The sequence below is a fragment of the Rattus norvegicus genome, chromosome 8 (genome assembly GCF_021556685.1).
Source record: "Rattus norvegicus strain SHRSP/BbbUtx chromosome 8, alternate assembly SHRSP_T2T, whole genome shotgun sequence".
In the NCBI taxonomy this organism is placed as follows: domain Eukaryota; kingdom Metazoa; phylum Chordata; class Mammalia; order Rodentia; family Muridae; genus Rattus; species Rattus norvegicus.
Genome location: NC_141541.1, coordinates 60,428,512 through 60,447,460, shown reverse-complemented (window position 1 = coordinate 60,447,460; position 18,949 = coordinate 60,428,512). Strand labels below are relative to the sequence as shown.

At 40.9% G+C, this 18,949-nt stretch overlaps 1 long non-coding RNA gene and 1 pseudogene across 1 annotated transcript in view; both read left to right on the top strand.

Annotated features, from left to right (window-relative positions):
• Positions 1–18,949, top strand: part of LOC148004131 (uncharacterized) — an 876,089-nt gene that overhangs the window by 303,381 nt on the left and 553,759 nt on the right. The window lies entirely within an intron of this gene.
• On the top strand, positions 3,452–5,277 carry Eef1a1-ps17 (eukaryotic translation elongation factor 1 alpha 1, pseudogene 17; annotated as a pseudogene).

The following is an 18,949-nucleotide window of genomic DNA, read 5'->3' as shown; positions in this document are numbered from 1 at the left end:
TTAAAGAAACCATTGCCAAGTTGGAATAATTTTTTTCTCTAAGCGTTACATGAGGGGAAAAAAGAAATCTATATTTTCATTTAAATGAGAAGTCAATTCACAGGGGAAAATATGTGAAGAAAATCTTACAGCCTTGAAAAAAAGCATTAATGTGGGCTGGAGAGATGACTCAGAGGTTAAGAGCATTGGCTGCTCTTAGAGGTCCTGAGTTCAATTCCCAGCAACTGAAGGGCGGCTCATTGATCAGCTATACTGGAATCTGGTGCCCTCTTCTAGCAAGCAGGTGTACACTCAGGCAGAATGCTGTATACTTAATAGTTTAAAAAAAACAATGTCCCTTGGGAATTTCTTTCATTATCATCGGCGGAAGGAAGACTACTGAATAGAGTACTACTATTTTTGTGGGTTCTGGGGCCTCCCATAGAACCTCTCCTTACCCTCAGGCTCCATCTGAAACTGGCTTCTTGCCTGAAACACCAGCAGTCTTGGCCTAATAATAAAAGTGAACGGGAACCCTAAGAGAATCTCTGGTAGCGATCACAGGTCAAGAATAAAAGGATGTGTCAGACCCACTGGAGGATTTGTGAAGTGCTCAGCCTCTTTTGTGTTTATGAGAACAGGAAAACAGAGGTGTTTGAAGTTCAGTGGGTGGACCAAGCCTCTGAGTTCGTAAAATCTCTTCTCTTATTCTTAAAATGTCCATGGTTTGCTTCTGTGTGGGCAAAGGCTCTGAACAGAACATGAAGAGGAGGAGAGGAAAAGACAGCGGGAGTGAAAAAGCTGAGGGGGAAGAAAACCACAAACACGGAGAACATGCTGTGCTTTGGATAGGGTTTGGGTGTGGGCCCGGGTTTCCCAGGCTGGAAACTCAATCTCTAGCATGCCTTTGCTGACTGAGATGGTAGATTCTCCAGGAGACCAAGCCCAGTGGGCAATTAGTTAGTCGCAGGAACGGCACCCTCAGAGTGTTAGTGATGTTCCTGAACAATTAATACCCTCGTCAATCTTCTCCTTTCAGCTCTAAGAACACTGGCCACCCACCCGTCAGTATGTCTTCCTCGGACTTATGTCGAATCTGCTCCTCACTCCCCTGATCTGGAGAATCTTTATTTACTCAAACTCAACACCTACTGTTTTAAGTAAGCTTCCTGTTCTTGCTGTTCAGATGTCTGGTCTGGCGATTCAAAACTCTCCCATCTTGTTTGAAAGCTGTTGTCTCTGATCAGAGCTTCAAATATGTGTTCTGACACCGAGATACTGAACAATGAATTTGCCTCTTCTAAATCTTTGCTGTGACCAGTAAATGTATGGTGGTTTGTCTTATTTACCAGAAGGTGAGATCAGAAGGGCTGTACGGATGGCACTGGAGGACAATGGAATTAGCACTGGATGCATTACCCTGCTGCATGTGTATATTTTAGAATAAAATCATCTCACTCTTTCCTTGCCCAAAGTCCTCTAAACCTCCCTTCTCCTCTCTCATGATACTACCAAAGATTGTTCTTCTAAGATAACTTTGTCCTTATCCAGAAAAGGAAAGGACTTACGTGCCTGCTGGCTAGGGCTTTGCTTGCCCTGATCATTTTTGCCAAGGATGAAAAAGAATTTGTTTTTCCATTGTCCTTTGCCTTCTCCACCCCACCTCTGCTGCTCTTCCCGGAACCCCACCCCTGCATGAAAAGAAAATCTAACATTGGCCAGAGTCTCTGAGTACCTTCCCTTCATGAATATAATTTCCATTGCCTTTGTTGAAGTTCGTCACAGAGAGCGGAAGCAAACAGCAATTATTAACCATTGGCCAGCTGATCCGGAAGAGACCAGGGACCAGCATCACACCAGACCCACCCAAGAGCTCAGTTTGGATTCAGATAAAGCCAGAATCTCAAAGCCAAGCTGGTAGGAATAGAAATCTTAATTGCCAAATGAAGGCAGTGATTAAGAATGATCTTTGACCCTTAAAGCTTTTAGTTACTCAAAATACATTTAAGTGCCCACTCTCTGATGTGCTAGAATGAAATTTTCAGGAGTTCTTACACTTTATTGTACTCTTAGGTATAGGTATGGCATTTAACACCAAACAGCAAGGCAATAGTTTTCATCTAAACAATGCTTCCCAACAGGATAACGCTAAACTTGTTTTCCACTGATTATTTTGTCACTTGCTGAATTAATTAGTTTTCTCATTAAAAAGTGAAGCCCTGGCAATTTTGACATAATATGATAAAGGCCCAAGATCCCTTATATCCTTTGACCATTCTAGAAAATTCAGGGCAAGGCAGAATTCAATGAGTGTTGGACGGCACTGGAAGGGCCTTGTCCCCATGGATATAGACTTCATGACTCCAGGGTTTCTCACTTGGAAACCCTGTAACTAGATTCTCTCCACGGACTTTTCAAGTGAATAAATAAACAAATGCTAATATTAGCTAAAATAAAGGTAGGAGTTGTGTTTATTAAAGCTGCTGATGCCTAGAGGCATGCAATTGCGCTCTCTTTTATTCAAAACAAATGTCAGTCAGCAGTCCACTAATGATTCTTCTTGTGCATCTTCCATAGAAGTCCAAAGGAAACAATTTTCTTAGAAACCACTACCATAATTAAAATGGTCTCCTGGACACTCATGCTGAGCAATTAGAAACATCTCCCCGCCTTTTAATTTTATGAGCTGATGCTTTGATTTCTTCTCTTCGTGGATCCTCTTAGATTTATTAATTTTACCATCATCAACATGGAAAAAAAAATTTCAGTACTGTTGTGACAATAAAACCGTGAGACTAGCTTTTGATTTTTGCAATTACTAACCAAACTGTATGTTCTAAATTGATTTTATTTGCTTCAATAGTAAGTATAAAGGAACTTGGAACAGAGAATTAGAAATAAACATGATATAAAACCAAAACCATCCAAACTGGTCAAGCTGCAGTTGTGATAAGCCAAGAGAACCCCAGAGACCTAAAGGTTTACCGAAGGTCTGATTTGGTTGCTCATAGCCTGAATCAAGTTGTCAAATTTTGAGAGTGCTATTGTTGTTGGTTTGTTGGTTTGTTTTACACTACAGCTATCTTCAGACACACCAGAAGAGGGCAGCAGATCCCATTACAGATGGTTGTGAGCCACCATGTGGTTGCTGGGAATTGAACTCAGGACCTTTGGAAGAGCAGTCAGTGCTCTTAACTGCTGAGCCATCTCTCCAGCCTTCCTGTTGTTGTTTTGTTCATTTGAACTTTTCTGTTATTATTTATATTTCTTTTTTCCATGAGGTGGAAACAATAGCTATTTCCACAGAATTGTTGTGGGAATAAAATCATTGATTAATGAAAGAATGCATGTGGCAGTGCCCAGCACCACTCCAGAAACTTAGACAGTGCATAATAAACTTTCATCCCCCTTTTCACAATGGGTTTGCCATCAGAACGCAAGTTGTGAAAGCCACCACTAATTCAAAGCAAAAATGGGAAATGAAAAGACTCACATCAGCATCGTTGTAATTGGACACATAGATTCCGGCAAGTCCACCACAACTGGACTCCTGATCTACAAATGTGGTGGGATCGGCAAAAGAACCGTCAAAAAGTTTGAAAAGGAGGCTGCTGAGATGGGAAAAGGCTCTGTCAGGTATGCCTGGGTCTTGGGCAAACTGAAAGCTCAGTGTGAGCGTGGTATCACGATTGACATCTCCTGTGGAAATTTGAGACCAGCAAACACTATGTGACTATCATTGATGCCCCAGGACACAGAGACTTCATCAAGAACATGATTACAGGCACATCTCAGGCTGACTGTGCTGTCCTGATTGTTGCTGCTGGTGTTGGTGAATTTGAAGCTGGTATCTCCAAGAACGAGCAGACCCGTGAGCATGCTCTTCTGGCTTACACCCTGGGTGTGAAACAGCTAATTGCTGGTGTCAACAGAATGGATTCCACTGAGCCACCATATAGTCAGAAGAGATATGAGGAGATTGTTAAAGAAGTCGGCACCTACATTAAGAAAATTGGCTACAACCCTGACACAGTAGCATTTGTGTCAATTTCTGGTTGGAATGGTGACAACGTGCTGGAGCCAAGTGCTTATATGCCTTGGTTCAAGGGATGGAAAGTCACCCGCATAGATGGCAGTGCCCATGGCACCACGCTGCTGGAAGCTTTGGACTGTATCCTGCCGCCAACTCATCCAACTGACAAGCCTCTGCGACTGCCCCTCCAGGATGTCTATAAAACTGGGAGCATTGGTACTGTCCCCGTGGGCCGAGTGGAAACTGGTGTTCTCAAACCTGGCATGGTGGTTACCTTTGCTCCAGTCAATGTGAAAAACTGAAGTTGTCAAGTCTGTTGAAATGCACCATGAAGCTTTGAGTGAAGCTTTCCTGGGGACAATGTGCGCTTCGATGTAAAGAACGTGTCTGTGAAAGATGTTAGACGTGGCAATGTTGCTGGTGACAGCAAAAATGACCCAGGATGGAAGCAGCTGGCTTCACTGCTCAGGTGACCATCCCGAACCATCCAGGCCAGATCAGTGCTGGCTATGCCCCTGCTGTGGATTGTCACACAGCCCACATACTGAGCTTAAAGAAAAGATGATAGATAGATGGATAGATAGATAGATAGATAGATAGATAATAGATAAGTAGATAGATGATAGATAAATAGATAGATGATAGATAGATAGTAGATAGATGGATAGACAGATAGACAGATAATAGATAGATGGATAGATAGATGATAGATAGACAGATAATAGATAGATGGATAGATAGATAGATGATAGATAGACAGATAATAGATAGATGGATAGATAGATGAGAGATAAGTAGATAGATAGATGAGAGATAAGTAGATAGATGATAGATAGATAGATAGATAGATAGATAGATAGATAGATAGATAGATAGATAGATAGATAGTCGTTCTGGTAAGAATCTAGAAGATGACCCCAAATTCTCGAGGTCTGGTGATGCTGCCATTGTTGATATGGTCCCTGGCATACCCATGTGTGCTGGGAGCTTCTTTCACTGTCCTCCACTTGGTTGTTTTGCTGTTTGTGACATGAGGCAGACAGTTGCTGTGGGTGTCATTAAAGCTGTGGACAAGAAGGCTGTGGGAGCTGGCAAAGTCACCAAGTCTGCCCAGAAAGCTCAGAAGGCTAAATGAAAATTATCCCTAACACCTGCCACCCAAGTCTTAATCAGTGGTGGAAGAGCGGTCTCAGAACTGTTTGTCTCAATTGGCCATTTAAGTTTAACAGTAAAAGACTGGCTAATGATAACAATGCATCGTAAAACCTTCAGAAGGAAAGAAGGTTTTGTGGACCATTTGTGTGTGTGTGTGTGTGTGTGTGTGTGTGTGTGTGTGTGTGTGTGTGTGTGTGGCAGTTTTAAGTTATTTGTTTTCAAAATCAGTACTTTTTAATGGAGACAACTTGACCAAAAATCTGTCACAGAATTTTGAGACCCATTAAAACAAGTTTAATGAGAAAAATAAACTTTCATCCCTATCTCTCTTCCTTCCTTTCTTGAACTCTGTACAGTAGTTTAGAGACAGGGAGCTTTATTTCAGTCCAGAGAAGGGAATGTTTTCGACAAAATAATAGTTTGCAGAAACTTATTGGAGCACAGAAATCAAAGTCTGGGTGAGTGCTGGCACTTGCCTTGAAGGAGAGTCAGGATTGAACCTGGCCACAAGGGACTATGTCGGCATGAGCTTGCATTCCCCGGTGAAAAACAAGATAGGGCCTCATTCTAGAAAGCTCACATCACGTCGACAAAAATCAAAGCAAAATTCTGGAACTACGTCTTAGTATACTTGAAAAAAGTGGGCCTTAAGGATAAAGAGCATTCTGGTTACCACGACTCGGAATATGAAGGAGAAATCAGGACAGGAAAGTAGTTTAGTAACAAGGATATGGACGCTGAATGATCCACGTAGGTGTGATCAACACCACATCCCACAACAGGCTGCTAGGCCTGTGAGAATGGACTGTCCTTTTTATGGGCTAGAACTCAAAGGTAATCTAAATCCAAACAATATTTATTCAGATGATATAAGACGCCTTATGAACTGATTAAAATAGAGATGTTCAATCCCTCCCAAGGGCTTACTGTGAAGACAATATTATCATTGTTATTCTAGGCTAAAGAATTACCCATCTGTAGACCAAATAAGTAAAGAATATTTCTTTAAATTTTCATTCAAGAGAACACTTTCTACAGCAGAGTCGTGGTGAAGAGGCCTTCTTCGAGGAAGTAAAGGTTTTTAGAATGATTGAGACAGCATTAGAGGAAACCGTGGAGTGAGTGTTGCTTTTGAAATGTGAAGTGTTGAGAACAAGGAGTAACACGTGAGAAAATATTAACTATGACAGACACTAATTCGTATAAAGATGAAGGATATAACAGATTTAAGAATCGGGATAATACACCCATTCAGAGCCTGCCCCACATGTGGCCCATACATATACAGCCATCCAATTAGACAAGATGGATGAAGCAAAGAAGTGCAGGCCGACAGGAGCCAGATGTAGATCTCTCCTGAGAGATACAGCCAGAATACAGCAAATACAGAGGCGAATGCCAGCAGCAAACCACTGAACTGAGAATAGGACCCCCGTTGAAGGAATCAGAGAAAGAACTCGAAGGGCTTGAAGGAGCTCGAGACCCCTTATGCACAACAATGCCAAGCAACCAGAGCTTCCAGGGACTAAGCCACTACCTAAGGACTATACATGGACTGACCCTGGACTCTGACCTCATAGGTAGCAATGAATATCCTAGTAAGAGCACCAGTGGAAGGGGAAGCCCTTGGTACTGCTAAGACTGAACCCCCAGTGAATGTGATTGTTGGGAGGAGGGCGGCAATGGGGGGAGGATGGGGAGGGGAACACCCATAAAGAAGGGGAGGGGGAGGGATTAGGGGGATGTTTGCCCGGAAACCAGGAAAGGGAATAACACTCAAAATGTAAATAAGAAACACTCAAGTTAATTAAAAAAAAAAAAAGAATCGGGATAATACAGACACCAAACAGTGTGGAGAATGGTAAACCCAAGGAAGCAAAACTACAAAGGTTTTCAGCTTTGATTTTTTTTCCTGGACAGATGAAAACCCAGTACTTTAATGGCTGCTACAGCTCTCAAGTTCTTCCTATTAAGCCTTTAAAAGGCAACGTATTCACAGGGGGAAGAAAATAATAAATGATGCATTCTGTACAAGCCTGGTGTTTAAAAATGGATAGAATTACATTTTAAGCCAATTTTGCCTTCATTCCCACAAAAGTAGATTCCAGAGGTATAAGCACTAATGTACTAATTGGTAGGTTCAGGAAAAATGTATTCATAAAAACATTATTCAATTTTGTAGTGCTATGTGTACTTATGTTTAAAAAAACAACCTCTTTAAAAAGTGACATATAGTTAGGGTAAGAAAGGTGAGCAGTTCTTGGTTAAAAGGGTGGGATTTTCACCACATGTTATTTTTCTAGCCAGGTACAGGAAATAAATTTTGTTGAAATCTATTGCAGGCTTTCCCTTTGGGCTCCATAAATAAGTGTATAAGCAGGATGTTTATTTGGGTCAAGGAAAACTCTAGATACAAATTTCAAAACAAAGGCTTTAAACCAAAAGCTTATAAACCTAAAAGTCTGATTTCCGACAGGATAGCTTCTCCTTTTTCTTATTTTTTCATCTCTCATTTACAGTCCCTTGCAAATCATATGAATTTTAGCACTTAATGTGTCAGCCATCCACTTAACCCCTACCACGTGACTTATGTGACACCTCAAGCATCTTCTGTGGCCTCAAAAGGATATTACTCAACTTTCTATAAAACCCACTCTACAACTTACTGTTGAAAAAGAAAGATTCTGTAATATATAAATGCATTAGCATTTCTATTTTGTTAAAGATATAACTAGTGACTTGGATTCTATTACAGCAATTCAAATTTTTGAAAGCTGACTCTGATAGGATCTGAAGTGTGCTATACAGCAGTTATGTCTCCAAACATAAAAGAACAGAGAAAATCCAGCATAGCACATGACCGCATTTTAGTAGTGTGCTTTTAAAGTATGGCACACTTGTATGTGACTGACGCACAAATGCAATGGGCAGAACACATTTATCTTTTTATTTCCTTTCTATATGAGGAATATTTTTAGTTCACACCCTTAAATGCATTAGGTGTACAGAATTATAAATCCAAGTTAGCATCCATTCCCTCCTACAAAAGCAAATTCCAGAGCTGTGTGGATTAATGTGCTAATGGGTTGCTTCCAGAAAATGTATTCATAAAGATATTGTTTCAATTTCGTAGTAGTGTGCATACCTATGTTTTAAAAATGATCTATTTGAAAATGGCTTCTAGTTGCTATAAGAAAGATGAACAGTTAAAGGATGGGGTTTTCATTCCATGTCTTATCATAGCCAGGTTACACGAAACACATCCTTAATGTACCCTTAAAAGAAGTGGAGACCTCAAACCTTGCGAAATATTGAGACTAGAGTCAAAGAATAAAGAGGGACTAACACCAAACCAAGGAGAATTGAAACTCAGGGGATTGTAGAGAATGTTGCACAATGCTGAAGGACCCAAGAGATCCCTGGGGATTACAGAGGGTGTCACACAATGGTGAAGGACCCAAGAGGTCCCAGGGCATTATGGAAGGTGGTGCACGTTGCTGAAATACCAAAGCAAGCAGAAATTGGAACCAGGAATAGGAGGAATGGCTACAAATCCAGAGAAAAAATAAGTTAGACCCAACTCCAGGTGACAAATCAAAGCACCCCTTTCTCAGCTAAAACAGAAAGTAGGTTATATGTTCTCTGGAAATGATAAGAGCTGCAGTCCTGGGTCAGAAACTAAAGCATTTTAGGGGACTAGAGGAAAAACAAACTCAGGGGGGATTTAAATAGACTGCTCTGCTCTCAAGATGCAACCAGATGGAGTTATATTGTCCAGGGAAGAAAGAAAAGAAGTCTACCCACCAGTCAAGAGGAAAGCATTCTACAGATGCAGACAGACATAGCTCTCCCCTCAGAGAGCCCACATGCCTGTGTGCCTCAAAGGTGACAGTCGAGGGCCATCAGCAGCTGAAGTCTGCCTTTAAGGACATTATCTTAATCTGTGGGATTTCTAATGAGTGTACTAATTGTTGATCTAGATGCTCAACTTTCTCCTAGAATCTCTTGCTGCGGCTGGAACTATATACCCAGCATTTAAGTGTGTTTGGGAGACTCAAACTCTAGTACTCTTTATAGCAAACGCTTTAATCACTGAGCCATTTCCTTTGTCCTAAAATTATCAAACTATTAAGAATGTTTGGCCCTGCAGCCCGTGCCTTTAATCCCATCACTCAAGAACCTGAAGTTGGGGGGATAAAGGGTTGAAGTCTCCCCTGCAAAAGGATGACAAGAGTAACAAAAACTAAACTAAAGCACACTTCTGAAGATGAAAGACACTAAAAGTGCCCTGAAAACATAAAATAAGGGCAGAATCTCCAAAGCTTCAGGCAACCAAAAGTAAGCCACGCAAATAGAGCCACTGTGGTTCAGATTGTTGCACACACGTCATGGGGTGAAAAGAAAAGATGTAATCACTGGAATTTGTGAAGAAACTTATTTCCAGCATCAAATTTTATCTCAAATGCTAATCTGCTGGGATAGCAGAAAGTCTTGGGCTTCTCTTCTTCATCTGAGGAAGCCAGGAGCAATGGTAAATCTCCCCAAGTGTGGATTTTAAAGGAATGGTCTATTCAAAGAAAATACACATTTGTTCTTAGAACTGTTCATTTTTTAAACTAAAATCCATATTAGTTGGATTCCCACGGCTGACATATTAAAGTATCTACTTCATTCTACCCCAACCAACAAAGACTCTAGATTTCTGACCATTTGAGAAGCAGAAGGACCATCCATTTGATATCTGAGTTGTCTTTGGTATTTTAGTAAACTTGGTCATTTTCCACATGACTCTAAAAACACTTAGGATTATTTCTTTCTTTTTTTTTTTTATTAACTTGAGTATTTCTTATATACATTTCAAGTGTTATTCCCTTTCCCGGTTTCCGGACAAACATCACCCTCCCCCCTCCCCTTCCTTATGGGTGTTCCCCTCCCAAACCTCCCCCCATTGCCACCCTCCCCGCATAGTCTAGTTCACTGGGGGTTCAGTCTTAGCAGGACCCAGGGCTTCCCCTTCCATTGGTGCTCTTACTAGGATATTCATTGCTACCTATGGGGACAGAGTCCAGGGTCAGTCCATGTATAGTCTTTAGGTAGTGGCTTAGTCCCTGGAAGCTCTGGTTGCTTGACATTGTTGTACTTTTGGGGTCTCGAGCACCTTCAAGCTCTTCCAGTTCTTTCTCTGATTCCTTCAACGGGGGACCTATTCTCAGTTCAGTAGTTTGCTGCTGGCATTCGCCTCTGTATTTGCTGTATTCTGGCTGTGTCTCTCAGGAGCGATCTACATCTGGCTCCTGTCGGTCTGCACTTCTTTGCTTCATCCATCTTGTCTAATAGGGTGGCTGTATATGTATGGGCCACCTGTGGGGCAGGCTCTGAATGGGTGTTCCTTCAGTCTCTGTTTTAATCTTTGCCTCTCCCTTCCCTGCCAAGGGTATTCTTTTTCCTCATTTAAAGAAGGAGTGAAGCATTCACATTTTGATCATCCGTCTTGAGTTTCCTTTGTTCTAGGGATCTAGGGTAATTCAAGCATTTGGGCTAATAGCCACTTATCGATGAGTGCATACCATGTATGTCTTTCTGTGAGTGGGTTAGCTCACTCAGGATGATATTTTCCAGTTCCAACCATTTGCCTACGAATTTCATAAGCTCGTTGTTTTTGATAGCTGAGTAATATTCCATTGTGTAGATGTACCACATTTTCTGTATCCATTCCTCTGTTGAAGGGCATCTGGGTTCTTTCCAGTTTCTGGCTATTATAAATAAGGCTGCGATGAACATAGTGGAGCACGTGTCTCTTTTATATGTTGAGGCATCTTTTGGGTATATGCCCAAGAGAGGTATGGCTGGATCCTCAGGCAGTTCAATGTCCAATTTTCTGAGGAACCTCCAGACTGATTTCCAGAATGGTTTTACCAGTCTGCAATCCCACCAACAATGGAGGAGTGTTCCTCTTTCTCCACATCCTCGCCAGCATCTGCTGTCACCTGAGTTTTTGATCTTAGCCATTCTCACTGGTGTGAGGTGAAATCTCAGGGTTGTTTTGATTTGCATTTCCCTTATGACTAAAGATGTTGAACATTTCTTTAGGTGTTTCTCAGCCATTCGGCATTCCTCAGCTGTGAATTCTTTGTTTAGCTCTGAACCCCATTTTTTAATAGGGTTATTTGTTTCCCTGCGATCTAACTTCTTGAGTTCTTTGTATATTTTGGATATAAGGCCTCTATCTGTTATAGGATTGGTAAAGATCTTTTCCCAATCTGTTGGTTGCCGTTTTGTCCTAACCACAGTGTCCTTTGCCTTACAGAAGCTTTGCAGTTTTATGAGATCCCATTTGTCGATTCTTGATCTTAGAGCATAAGCCATTGGTGTTTTGTTCAGGAAATTTTTTCCAGTGCCCATGTGTTCCAGATGCTTCCCTAGTTTTTCTTCTATTAGTTTGAGTGTGTCTGGTTTGATGTGGAGGTCCTTGATCCACTTGGACTTAAGCTTTGTACAGGGTGATAAGCATGGATCGATCTGCATTCTTCTACATGTTGCCCTCCAGTTGAACCAGCACCATTTGCTGAAAATGCTATCTTTTTTCCATTGGATGGTTTTGGCTCCTTTGTCAAAAATCAAGTGACCATAGGTGTGTGGGTTCATTTCTGGGTCTTCAATTCTATTCCATTGGTCTATCTGTCTGTCTCTGTACCAATACCATGCAGTTTTTATCACTATTGCTCTGTAATACTGCTTGAGTTCAGGGATAGTGATTCCCCCTGAAGTCCTCTTATTGTTGAGGATAGCTTTAGCTATCCTGGGTTTTTTGTTATTCCAGATGAATTTGCAAATTGTTCTGTCTAACTCTTTGAAGAATTGGATTGGTATTTTGATGGGGATTGCATTGAATCTGTAGATTGCTTTTGGTAAAATGGCCATTTTTACTATATTAATCCTGCCAATCCATGAGCATGGGAGATCTTTCCATCTTCTGAGGTCTTCTTCAATTTCTTTCCTCAGTGTCTTGAAGTTCTTATTGTACAGATCTTTTACTTGCTTGGTTAAAGTCACACCGAGGTACTTTATATTATTTGGGTCTATTATGAAGGGTGTCGTTTCCCTAATTTCTTTCTCGGCTTGTTTCTCTTTTGTATAGAGGAAGGCAACTGATTTATTTGAGTTAATTTTATACCCAGCCACTTTGCTGAAGTTGTTTATCAGCTTTAGTAGTTCTCTGGTGGAACTTTTGGGATCACTTAAATATACTATCATGTCGTCTGCAAATAGTGATATTTTGACCTCTTCTTTTCCGATCTGTATCCCCTTGATCTCCTTTTGTTGTCTGATTGCTCTGGCTAGAACTTCAAGAACTATATTGAATAAGTAGGGAGAGAGTGGGCAGCCTTGTCTAGTCCCTGATTTTAGTGGGATTGCTTCAAGTTTCTCTCCATTTAGCTTAATGTTAGCAACTGGTTTGCTGTATATGGCTTTTACTATGTTTAGGTATGGGCCTTGAATACCTATTCTTTCCAGGACTTTTATCATGAAGGGGTGTTGAATTTTGTCAAATTCTTTCTCAGCATCTAATGAAATAATCATGTGGTTCTGTTCTTTCAGTTTATTTATATGATGGATCACGTTGATGGTTTTCCTTATATTAAACCATCCCTGCATGCCTGGGATGAAGCCTACTTGATCATGGTGGATGATTGTTTTGATGTGCTCTTGAATTCGGTTTGCCAGAATTTTATTGAGTATTTTTGCGTCGATATTCATAAGGGAAATTGGTCTGAAGTTCTCTTTCTTTGTTGGGTCTTTGTGTGGTTTAGGTATAAGAGTAATTGTGGCTTCATAGAAGGAATTCGGTAGGGCTCCATCTGTTTCAATTTTGTGGAATAGTTTGGATAATATTGGTATAAGGTCTTCTATGAAGGTTTGATAGAATTCTGCACTAAACCCGTCTGGACCTGGGCTCTTTTTGGTTGGGAGACCTTTAATGACTGCTTCTATTTCTTTAGGAGTTATGGGGTTGTTTAACTGGTTTATCTGTTCCTGATTTAACTTCGATACCTGGTATCTGTCTGGAAATTGTCCATTTCCTGAAGATTTTCAAGTTTTGTTGAATATAGGTTTTTGTAGTAAGATCTGATGATTTTTTGAATTTCCTCTGAATCTGTAGTTATGTCTCCCTTTTCATTTCTGATTTTGTTAATTTGGACGCACTCTCTGTGTCCTCTCGTTAGTCTGGCTAAGGGTTTATCTATCTTGTTGATTTTCTCAAAGAACCAACTTTTGGTTCTGTTGATTCTTTCTATGGTCCTTTTTGTTTCTACTTGGTTGATTTCAGCTCTGAGTTTGATTATTTCCTGCCTTCTACTCCTCCTGGGTGTATTTGCTTCTTTTTGTTCTAGAGCTTTTAGGTGTGCTGTCAAGCTGCTGACATATGCTCTTTCCTGTTTCTTTCTGCAGGCACTCAGCGCTATGAGTTTTCCTCTTAGCACAGCTTTCATTGTGTCCCATAAGTTTGGGTATGTTGTACCTTCATTTTCATTAAATTCTAAAAAGTTTTTAATTTCTTTCTTTATTTCTTCCTTGACCAGGTTATCATTGAGTAGAGCATTGTTCAATTTCCACGTATATGTGGGCATTCTTCCCTTATTGTTATTGAAGACCAGTTTTAGGCCGTGGTGGTCCGATAGCACGCATGGGATTATTTCTATCTTTCTGTACCTGTTGAGGCCCATTTTTTGACCAATTATATGGTCAATTTTGGAGAAAGTACCATGAGGAGCTGAGAAGAAGGTATATCCTTTTGCTTTAGGATAGAATGTTCTATAAATATCCGTTAAGTCCATTTGGCTCATGACTTCTCTTAGTCTGTCTACATCTCTGTTTAATTTCTGTTTCCATGATCTGTCCATTGATGAGAGTGGGGTGTTGAAATCTCCCACTATTATTGTGTGAGGTGCAATGTGTGTTTTGAGCTTTAGTAAGGTTTCTTTTACATATGTAGGTGCCCTTGTATTTGGGGCATAGATATTTAGGATTGAGACTTCATCTTGGTGGATTTTTCCTTTGATGAATATGAAGTGTCCTTCCTTATCTTTTTTGATGACTTTTAGTTGAAAATTGATTTTATTTGATATTAGAATGGCTACTCCAGCTTTCTTCTTCTGACCATTTGCTTGGAAAATTGTTTTCCAGCCTTTCACTCTGAGGTAATGTCTGTCTTTGTCTCTGAGGTGTGTTTCCTGTAGGCAGCAGAATGCAGGGTCCTCGTTGCGTATCCAGTTTGTTAATCTATGTCTTTTTATTGGGGAGTTGAGGCCATTGATATTGAGAGATATTAAGGAATAGTGATTATTGCTTCCCGTTATATTCATATTTGGAAGTGAGGTTATGATTGTGTGTTTTCATTCTCTTTGTTTTGTTGCCAAGATGATTAGTTTCTTGCTTCTAGGGTATAGCTTGCCTCCTTATGTTGGGCTTTACCCTTTATTATCCTTTGTAGTGCTGGATTTGTAGAAAGATATTGTGTAAATTTGGTTTTGTCATGGAATATCTTGGTTTCTCCATCTATGTTAATTAAGAGTTTTGCAGGATACAGTAACCTGGGCTGGCATTTGTGTTCTCTTAGGGTCTGTATGACATCTGTCCAGGATCTTCTGGCCTTCATAGTTTCTGGCGAAAAGTCTGGTGTGATTCTGATAGGTCTCCCTTTATATGTTACTTGACCTTTTTCCCTTACTGCTTTTAATATTCTTTCTTTATTTTGTGCGTTTGGTGTTTTGACAATTATGTGACGGGAGGTGTTTCTTTTCTGGTCCAATCTATTTGGAGTTCTGTAGGCTTCTTGTATGCCTATGGGTATCTCTTTTTTTAGGTTAGGGAAGTTTTCTTCTATGATTTTGTTGAAGATATTTACTGGTCCTTTGAGCTGGGAGTCTTCACTCTCTTCTATACCTATTATCCTTAGGTTTGATCTTCTCATTGAGTCCTGGATTTCCTGTATGTTTTGGACCAGTAGCTTTTTCCGCTTTACATTATCTTTGACAGTTGAGTCAATGATTTCTATGGAATCTTCTGCTCCCGAGATTCTCTCTTCCATCTCTTGAATTCTGTTGGTGAAGCTTGTATCTACAGCTCCTTGTCTTTTCTTTTGATTTTCTATGTCCAGGGTTGTTTCCATGTGTTCTTTCTTGATTGCTTCTATTTCCATTTTTAATTCCTTCAACTGTTTGATTGTGTTTTCCTGGAATTCTTTCAGGGATTTTTGCGATTCCTCTCTGTAGGCTTCTACTTGTTCTCTAAGGGAGTTCATATGTCTTTCTTGAAGTCCTCCAGCATCATGATCAAATATGATTTTGAAACTAGGTCTTGCTTTTCTGGTGTGTTTGGATATTCTGTGTTTGCTTTGGTGGGAGAATTGGGCTCCGATGATGCCATGTAGTCTTGGTTTCTGTTGCTTGGGTTCCTGTGCATGCCTCTCGCCATCAGATTATCTCTAGTGTTACTTTGTTCTGCTATTTCTGACTGTGGCTAGACTGTCCTATAACCTGTGTGTCAGGAGTGCTGTAGACCTGTTTTCCTGTTTTCTTTCAGCCAGTTATGGGGACAGAGTGTTCTGCTTTCGGGCATGTAGTTTTTCCTCTCTACAGGTCTTCAGCTGTTCCTGTGGGCCTGTGTCTTGAGTTCACCAGGCAGGTTTCTTGCAGGGGAAAAATTGGTCCTACCTGTGGTTCCAAGGCTCAAGTTTGCTCGTGGGGTACTGCCTAAGTCCTCTCTGCTGTGGCAGCAACCGGGAAGATCTGTGCCGCTCCTTCCGGGAGCCTCCGTGCACCAGGGTTTCAGATGACGTTTGGTGTTTTCCTCTGGCGCCTGGATGTGCACAGAGTGCAGTCTCTTCTGGTTTCCCAGGCGTGTCCGCCTCTCTGAAGGTTCAGCTCTCCCTCCCACGGGATTTGGGTGCAGAGAACTGTTTATCCGGTCTGTTTCCTTCAGGTTCCGGCAGTGTCTCAGGCGCAGGGGTCCTGCCGCTCCCGGGCCCTCCCCTACGGGAACCCAGAGGCCTTATACAGTTGCCTCTTGGGCCAGGGATGTGGGCAGGTGTGGGCAGTGTTGGTGGTCTCCTCCGCTCTGCAGCCTCAGGAGTGCCCACCTGATCAGGCGGTGGGGTCTCTCTCCCACGGGGTTTGGGAGCAGAGAGCTGCTGCGGTCCAGGATCCGCCCAGGATTATTTCAATGTGGGCTTTTTTTCAAGTAAATTTTGTTAGCATCCCCTTTAATTTTCTCCTTAACAACCGGCATCCATTATTGGTTTTAATTTTTTATATGATCCATTTTTGTAGTTTTATTAACTTCGTTTGTTTTGTTTTTCAAAACTTTTGTTTCACTGTGTAGCCCTGGTTGTCCTGGGACTCCCTCTGTAGACCAGGGTGGCCCGGAACTCAGAGATTCACCTGCCTCTGCCTCCAGAGGGATGGGAATAAAGGTGTGTGCCACCACTGCCTGGTTGTAATTTTATTAACTTAAGCTGCCTTAATTTAAGCTGTTTTTACTAGGTACACATTTTTTCAGTGTTACAGACTTCTTTATACAAAGAAATTGGATTGTGTATTTCTCTAAATTTGCATGCAGAAGAACAGAACATTATCTCACAGAAACTTTAGCTGTGCTTAATATATTCCAAGACTTGGTTTTTTGTCATTTGGTTGGTTGGTTTGTTCAGTTTGAGGGCCTGTTTTCCTTTCATACCTGAACATCCATTTTCTTCCCTTACAGCATATCATAGTTTATTATTCTCTTCCAAGTAAACTACTTTTGTCTGCCCCCAAGAGTGTCATCCTTCTCTATTTGGATTTTAACATTCCGCTAGACTATGTCTAAGTAAGGCTTTCTTTTCTATATTTTCCATGGAATCCAATATACCAAAACCTCGAACGTTCTGGGCCTTCACACTAGAATGCACTGCACAGAATCTGCAGAATTATTACAGTTCCGAATACCCACCTGCTAGCATTCGTCCTTGCTGTACTGACTCAGCGTATCCCTAACTTCACATTGCTCTGGGCGACAAAAATATTGCATTGATTTATATGTTTAAAACTTCAGGAGACCTCATCCCCTACAGTACCCTAAGAATGCTATTATAGAGGCTCCTACTTTTATGTATTTATATAATGTGGAAGAAGGAAGACTTTGAAAAGGGGGAAAAAGACACATCTAAAAGAAGCAGGACGACAAAGATGGTAATGGGTGGAAAGAAAGACAAAATACCAGTCAGCTCCTTCACATGCCAAAGCCAGATATTAACCACATAGCTATAAACACATATACATGCATTTTACACACACACACACACACACACACATGTAATGTGAACATAGAAGATGGAGGTTCAGGGTTGCTGCTGTTGGTTTAGTTCATGTCTATGGGCGTCTTGCCTGCTTGTGTGACTGTGTAGCACTCTTGTGCCTGCTGCCCACATAGGTCAGAAGAGGGACTGGATCCCCCCGGAACTGGAGTTATAAAGAGTAAGGCATCACGTGGCTATTGAACCTTGAACCCTAGTTCTCTAGACCAGCCAACGTCCTTAACCACTGAGCTGTAGCTGAATGGTGGAGAAGAAAGCACAACAAGGGTCACAAGAGGGAGAAGAGAGCAACAGGATGAAAAACAGCAGCCCACAAAGATGCATGTGTGTGTGAAAATATTGCAGGGAAACCCACTATTCTTCATGCTAAAAACACACTTTTTATATATTCGTTTTTCTCTTTAAACCACAATTGATACAAAAATGGAAGTACTCTCATTCCCTATTGATCAATCGATTAACCAACCAGGAAGAAAAAGGGCACAGTTTGTAAATACACACACACACACACACACACACACACACACACACACACACAATCTGGTTCTAGGGCTACAATATTGATATCTAACATCAATAAGAGTAGAAAGGAACAAGATGCTGTCTGTTATAATTAGTAAACCTTTACGCTCTGTAACAATTTTCATCGCACCAGACACAGGGAAATATAAGTTTACCTAGAGATATTGACAAGATTTCAGAAAGAGTTAGTCCCCACCCCCACCCCCACCACTGCCTCCACCAACCCTAAGTTTACAGATGAAAGAGGAGTTGCTGGTACAAAAGCAACGTCTTTCCAGGCAGGATCAAAGCGAGCGAAGGCAATTACGTGGAACCAGCCTAGCCCTGAATTCAGGAAGCAGCGAGATGCAGCTGCTTAGTTACAGGAGGGCAGTGTTGGTTTTTCTGTGGTCTAGCCCACAGGAAAATAGATGAATTTTCTCCGAAAGGCATGTGGGAGTCAGCAGAGTCCTAAGCAAGAATGTGACGTAATCCAACTGGAGGTGTGGAAAAAGAAATTAAATTTGCTTTAATAACAAAACACAGACAAATATTCGGAATTCTTCCAACCAAGGTTCAAATTTCTTGTTTCCTGCTCAAGGCTGCTCTTTGACGGATATTCACAGGATTTTATCAACTTTACAGCTTCCTCTCTGAAGCCCTGAAGGAGTGTTTTCCAACTGTCAGGCATGGCAATTTCTTTCATAATTACTTTTATATTAAAGTATATATTTTATATTTACTATATATTCTATTATTATATTACATAATATGTAGCACGCATATTAATATATGTGTATAGTATACATATTAATATATTATACAGCATGTCATATAAATACATGTACTATACATTATATAGTATGTAGTATGGCATATTTTATATAATAATATAATATTTATTACATAATATAATGCATTGCCTA